The sequence below is a fragment of the Perna viridis genome, chromosome 9 (genome assembly GCF_037379345.1).
Source record: "Perna viridis isolate PV_CMFRI_1.1 ecotype Kerala chromosome 9, ASM3737934v1, whole genome shotgun sequence".
Taxonomy (NCBI): domain Eukaryota; kingdom Metazoa; phylum Mollusca; class Bivalvia; order Mytilida; family Mytilidae; genus Perna; species Perna viridis.
In genome coordinates this window covers 28642363-28648640 of record NC_142453.1, presented here as the reverse complement: position 1 = coordinate 28648640, position 6278 = coordinate 28642363, and positions in this window count along the sequence as shown.

Sequence of the window (6278 nt, the reverse complement as noted above, 5' to 3'; positions counted from 1 at the left end):
TTTATGATATCTTGTAATTACTGGATTGTCTCGCACGCCTGGGAATCTCGCTAGTCTCAATAAAATGTCAAGGATTAAGAATTATTGATTTAGCGTTATGGAATTAGAAATTAGGGTTGAGAATTAAAGATTAAGTATTACGAATTTAGAATACACTCTTTTGTGCGAACTATGCGATAGACGATGGGGATGCGTGGATGCTCAATTTACACTTTTGCGAAGAAAATTCTTTTGTTCTACCCAAGACCTACCTCACGGAAGTGTATATTGAACTTGCTCACCAACTGACCACAAAAGGGTCTATTGCGAAACAGTAATCAAGGGAACCAAGATTCCTGCTGATATCAAAAGAATAGAGGAATAAGGATTCAGAGGTCCCCTCTGTGGCTTTTGTAGTATATATAAACCCGTTTTGTGTATATAAAAATAAGAGAAAAAGTAATCAATGCAACCTAGATTCGGACTGAAATCAAAAGAATAAATTCTAAGGAAAAATACTAGACAGCGAAAATAGACACGGACAAAAAGTACACGAAATAACCAATATAACATGCAAAGAAACTTAAGTAAATGAGCAACGCAGACTCAACTGAAAAAAAACTGGCAGCATGAACCAAGTGCACTGGTAGGTTGAGCGTCCACTGCTTTACTAGAAACGCCCGCTAAGTTGATAATGAAATATCAAGTCCAGGGTGGACGAAAGAGGAAACGAGAATTATGACAAGTTGAACTAATATGTTCTCGTGGTGCAGATGGATACAGCATAACGATCCACGAGTTCATGATGACGACCATAAAACTAACTTTTGTTACCACTTCTCATCATTCATCATTTATTACTACATCTTTTGATCTGTGCGTTGTTAATATTGTATTTATTGAAGAAGCTCCATTTTTGCATTGCAGATTAGAAATTATTGATTAAGAATTTCAAGGATTAGATATTAAGAATTTATGATTTAGAATTAAAGATTTAGCATTTTAAAAAATGATTAAGCATTAGGAATATCAGACTAAGTGTTAATACTGCTAATGATATGAGCGATGTCTCCCCATATATCTATTATGTATGATATCTACCTACCTTTCCTCTTCGTTTCCATTGGAGCATACTTTATGGGCGATGTCTCCCCATTTATCTATAATGTATGATATCTACCTACCTTTCCTCTTCGTTCCCATTGGAGCATACTCTATGAGCGATCTCTCCCCGTTTATCTATAATGTATATCTACCTACCTATCCTCTTCGTTCCCATTGGAGCATACTGTCCACTCAGCACTTTTCTTTGCCAAAAACTTAACCCATGTCATTTTCAACTCTTTTATCTCATTGTAACAGTCCTTTGCTATGTTGTTTTCGGTCGGCCTCTTGCTTTTTTTTTACCTTGCGACTATTTCAGGAGGTATGATCTTTGCATTCTCAAAACATATGCCATAACCACCGGAAGTACTTTTGTATGATTTGGTCTATTATGCAGGTGGATTATGTAGTTTTGAGTAAGTTGTTATATGGCCAAGATATTCTGCAAATCTGTCAGAGGCAGCTGTGGTAGAAACTGGAAAGTGATCTTCATGTCTGTTTTTAAGACTCTCTGACACAACTACCATATAGTAGAACTGATTTTACGTTGCTGTTATGTTGTGTTACTTTGGTTTTCTTGTTGTACTGTTTTTATTGCCAACTGTTTTATTGGCTCGTAAAATGCTGTTCTTGCTTTTGTCAGTCTGTTTTAATATCTTTCTGGGTGTTGTCTGAAGTTCTAATGAGTGTCCAGGGGTAAATGAATTCGTCTACTTGTTTAGTTTGAGTTTCCTACAAGATCAGATGTTAAACCTCATTTCTTCTGTTTTCTTTACATTGGGTTGGAGTCAAGCTTGACTTACAAAGTGGCTGAGGCTGTTCGTCTTTTCTTGTATCTGAGCATTCCTAGATGTCAGGGTCAGGTTTTATTGACAAAACCTTCCTCAACTCAAATTTCGACCAATCAGATCACTTGAAATTAAAGATTTAAGGAAAACACAGGATTATAGGAAATTCTCAACTTGAATTTTTTTTTTAATGATTTTATGAAACCTAGGTCAGGTCTCCTAGTGTTGTGAATTTGGATCATAAAATTCCTCTTTTCTCATCACTTATGGTCATCCTCATTACCCAATCTATGACAACTAGGAATAAGATCGGGAAGATAAGATTGTCTTACACAGTTATTCCGAAGTTTGATTGGTACTTAATACGATTTGTGTCTCTATGGATGCTGGCTGTCAAAAGCCTTCTAGAAGTTGATTTAATTTACTATTAGTGTTGTCATTCTACTGACTTCAATAATGTTATTAAGGGTAAAGATCTTGTCAGTGCATCCTTTCCAATTTTAAATCCCACTTTTCCATTTTTTAAGATGTAATCTAGTTCATTATCAATTCTGTTAAGAAGTACACAACAATTTTTAAGACCTTACTTGGAATTAAGAGTAAGGTAATGCCTCTCCAAGTCCACCTTTCAATGGAAGCTTCACTACGAGACCTTAAGCCCAAGCCCATGCTTTCGGAATATTATCTTCTTCCATAATTGTTACAAAGAGATTGTACATTGCCTCGATTGTTGTAGCGAGAATAGATTTGAATAGTTCTGCTTTTTCTGTCTAAGCCTACAACTTTTCCATTTTTTCGTTGACTTAATGGAAAGTGCTATTTCTTCTCTAGATAGACGATCACTACTTACTAGTATATAAAGTTTAAATGTCAATTTGCTCCTTCAAAAGCTATTATTGAGTCAGGCTTGTTTGGAACATTTATGAAATGTTCTACCCATCGTATAGACTGATCTTCTGATGTTATAGTTTTACTTTTGTCCTCAACTAGTACTTAGCTGACCTATCCACTAAATTATTTCGTAATTTTGTATGTTAATATGACCTCTCAAAGCTGTTTTCTCTGCTCCTCCAGCACGTGCCTCAATAAAATTTCTGTTGTCCTTTGTTGTCGATCTTTTGCATTATAATTATTCTTTCTTCAGCTATTCTTTGATTCTAGGTTATTTGGTGTTTATGGCATTTTCTTTGAGTTTTCTTCTTTCTTCAATAATTTTCAGGTGTCTTGTGTTACCTCCTATTTGTATTGTTTGCTGAGAAATCTAATGGTTTTCCCTTTTTATAACTATTTCCAAACTCAGTTGAAATCCCGAGTCAAAGGCATTAAACATAGTTGTTAAAAATATACTAAGAAAGACGGAACACCTATATACAAGTTTGTAGTACTTGGTATAGAGTATCCATACTTTATAAATAAAAAAAAGATTCCAAATCATCTTCCGAATACCCGGTATACCGAAGAAGATGTTATCAAAATGCTTGAATTATTTATCAGCGATATATTTGTCCAGCGTTTTTTTAACAGACAGTTGTCATTCCAATGGAAGCAAATTGTGCTCCGCTACTTTTTTTGACATTTTTTGTACCTTGTTAGGCTTCTTACAATGAGGCTTCTGAAACAGGGTTATGTTTCTACGAATTAGACCAGGAATTAGTGTATAAATCAAAGTCGTGGGTAAATGAATTGGAATATTTGAAAAAAAATCAAAGTTCATAGATACATCACAACGATTAACCAAAATAAAGTAATAGATAGTTCATGTATTCACACATTCATTGAAATTCAAAGTGGATACGATGCAGTCACATACATTCGACATATGTACTATAGAGGATTTATATCGAACAGCTTTGTTGCTGCAAAATCAAAGGTGGGTAGTTGACTTCTATTAGTATTTCACGATTTGAGCCGATGACTGCTATTTTGGGATTAACACTAGCGCTTTCCATCAGACGATGGACATTTCGCAAGAAATCAGTAACTATAAGGTCTATTATTCATGTAACTGATAATATATTTTATTTAAATCCATCAACATATTCGCGCTGAACAAGAATTTTACGTATTTGTAAGTAGGTCAATATATTACATGAGAACTCTAGACTTACAAAAAACTTGCAAAGAAAAGGAAATGTATCAAAAAGGATGAAATCCACGAATGCGAAGCACAGATAATTCGTGATGATTATAGGACGCTTACCCTACCGGTGCAACTGGTCCATGCTCCCAGTTTTTAGTGGAGACCGAGTTGCTCATTTATTTTGTTACTTTGTATGTATGATTTTAGTTACTTTATGTTCTTCGTTGTTTATGTCTGTTTTCCATGTCTGGTCTTTGTCCCTGGATTACATTCTTTTGATTACCGCTATAACCTTGGTTCCCTTGATTACTCATATCAAGGTTAAAGATAAACAGTTATCCACTAATAATTGACTGTCTAATTTTAATCCGTAACTATGGACATATGAGTTTTGATGGGTGACTTGCGTATCTAACGTATGATACGAATATATAACCCAGAAAAACCTATTTGAAAAGGGTTACAATATAAGTGGATTGGTGATGTCTGCAAAATTTTGGATTATTTCCGAACGAGAAGAAACAAGACATCGTGAGATTAAATGTAACGAGAGTCGAATGGAATGAGGAAAAACTGGACAGTAAGGTAGAAGAAATTAACAATCTAACTCCGCTGAAAATGCAAGGCAGGGAAATCTCTTAATTTTTTTTACCTTTTGACCTGCAAGTATTAAATTTCATACTTTTTGTAAATATCTTATCTATTTCAATTTGTTTTCTTTTATCCTGAAAGGCAGTGCATGTTAATCACAAAGTTAACAGAGAGTCGTAATACAAAAATGAATTTTCATTTATTAACACATTTGATTTCATTTTTACGTTTAAGGACTTAAACATTGATTTTATTTCTTCGTTTCAAAACTTTACTTCAAAAGTGTAATAGCACTTGCAGATTCTTAAATATAAATAGTATAGCCCCAGTTATTTTTAACGGAAATGTAATCTATAAAGTACATTTTTTCAACAACAAAAAATCAATGGAATTACCAAGTGCCCTTTATAGATATATTCTATTCTTGGAATCTTGTTTCCACAAATAGAGATATACAAACTCTAACTTACGATCCCTACGTAAAATTAAGTTATTTTTTAGTATTGCACTACACCCAATACTTGATGTTACTACTCCTAATCAAGTCAAATGTTGGTAGTTTTGATGTATTGTCATTCTTTAAATTGTTCTGAGCTAGCTTTCAGTAACTGTTAGCGTTCATCAAGTGGATGCCTGATTTTGTCTAAACGGTGTATGTTGAGGTATTCCATGGCGACAGTTGCTTTTTTCTGTTGAGTGAATTTTATGGTGTGTTTGTTTTTTGCATCAGTTCATTTTAACTAAAGGGGGTAGTTCAGACCTCTTAAAACTAGTCGAAGATCGAAGATTGCATGCACCTGTCCACTTTCAGCAGATTGTGGTAATTAATGTGTCTTCGTATTGTCATATTACTTTTTAGTTTTATTTTGAATTTAAAAAAAATATATTGCCATGCTATCGCGGATTTGATTACTTTTGTTGTTCGGACCTTTCAGTTGTTGAAGAGCTTTTCAGATCTCTAAAATTATTTAATATTTTGTAGGTTATACGCTGGTGCATTTGTTGCGTTTCAGCAAATCCGTTCTTTTTTTCTATTGTAACTTGCATATGCTCCATTGAATACCAGCTCCGTCTTACTTCCATAATGATTCGCATTCTTTAATGGTGTTAGTTTTGAATGTAGTCAAATCCAAGCTGATATTCGATGACTAAATTTTGCTAGAAGACATGCTAGTAGGATACTAGGCTGTCGTAAGCCTGGAGTTTCTGGCCTTTGTTTGTATTGTTTCGTTTTGTTTTTGTTTTTTTTTTTTCACTTTCAATTTATTTTATGTTGCTAGATTATATGGGGGAACTATTTCGCTTTACCTGTGTATATTGTTGTTTTGGGGCCAGCTGCAGCCTACCCTATGGTGCGTGGGTTTCCTATTTGATGTATTCACCATAACCATTCTTGTTATATCAAGAGAAAGAAATAAAAATTTCTATCTTTTGAATCTTAAAGATTTATTTTCAAAATGTATGAAGCTGTCAATTTTTCTGACGTCAGCTTGAACAGTAAAATTAAATTTCTCGATTATCATAAAATCGACAAAAAAAGTTGTAATATTCGATTAATTTTTTTTGGGTTAGCATCGTTGCAATTGTACACAGCTCACAAATCTGATTTTTGTAACTTTAAATAGATAGTTTTTGCTATTTTGCTATGAAGTTTATATTACAAAAAGAAAGAATAAAATTTGATTTACATTTGAATAACATATAAAAAGTCAAATCGACCATGAAAAGGAAATGCA